Raw genomic sequence first — 1092 nt, 5'->3', positions numbered from 1 at the left:
TAAAGCCTGAATGTGTGACAGAACCTGAGACAGCTGATCTAATGTTTGCTCTTTGGAGCTTGCGATCAGAGCCCAGTCATCTAAATATGCTAACAGACCTTTCCCTGAGAGGAGTCAACACAGCTTCTACGCACCTTGAAAACGTGCGAGGATCTAGCGATAAACCGAACGGTAGCACCAGATACTCGTAGGCTACACCCTCGAAGGTGAACCTGAGATATTTTCTGTGCTCCGGGCCAATCGCTATGTGAAAATAGGCGTCTGTTAAATCGATGGTCGCAAACCAATCGCCTGGGCTGATCGAGTGAATTAGCTGTTTGAGCGTTAACATTTTGAACCTGTATGTTTGAAGGTACCGGTTTAACACTCTCAGATCCAAAATAGGCCGCAGGCCGCCCCCTTTCTTAGGAACAAGAAAATAACGGCTGTACAGACCTTTTTCGTGTTTCTGCAGCTGGAACCACTCGAATAGCTCTCTTTGTTAGCAACGGGCAAATTTCCTCTCTTAAAATGGCGGCTGCCTCGTTTGTCACCACTGTGTTTACAATGGCCCGAAAGCGAGGCGGCCTGACGCGGAACTGCAACCTGTAACCCATAGCAACAGTTCTTTGTACCCATGGAGAGGGTGTGCCAGAGAGGGAGTCGCATTGCTAAGTGACTGACATCCCCTTACTTTTGGAGACGTGTCGCTGCTGCCCTCCACTGGATAGAAAAGGGACAACATTGACTGTCGCCCGCAGCTTATTGTGTTCGTTTGTGCACAAAGATAATTCTTTAATGACACATTGAAAACATTTGCAGAACTGTTTATTAAAGTTTTGCATTTTAAAACACAATTTGCACCCAGGGAGGGGGCTACATGTTTTTTGTTTATTTTTCGGGACATTAACAGAGGAGACTGAGCATTTGAAACGTGACGCCTCTTGGGGCCGTTTTCCGAAACACAAACATTTAAATGTCTTTTCAACTGCAGCTGAACATTGTCTCTCTGTTTTTGAAGTCCCTGTGAAGACAGTCCTGCTGTTAGCAGGACTTTGACTTCTTCTTCTGAGCCGTTGAACCGTCCTGCTGACTCGGAGGGGGCCTTTGCTC

General features: G+C 46.8%; 1 protein-coding gene across 1 annotated transcript in view; it reads left to right on the top strand.

The window, feature by feature from the left end:
- The window catches only part of LOC106518941 (solute carrier family 35 member E2), a 16357-nt gene that overhangs the window by 4140 nt on the left and 11125 nt on the right, over positions 1-1092 (top strand). The gene's annotated exons all lie outside the window — the stretch shown is intronic.

Source organism: Austrofundulus limnaeus, unplaced genomic scaffold (genome assembly GCF_001266775.1).
Source record: "Austrofundulus limnaeus strain Quisiro unplaced genomic scaffold, Austrofundulus_limnaeus-1.0 Scaffold68, whole genome shotgun sequence".
Classification (NCBI taxonomy): domain Eukaryota; kingdom Metazoa; phylum Chordata; class Actinopteri; order Cyprinodontiformes; family Rivulidae; genus Austrofundulus; species Austrofundulus limnaeus.
Note: the sequence above shows the minus strand (reverse complement) of the source record. Positions and strands in the feature narration are given on the sequence as shown.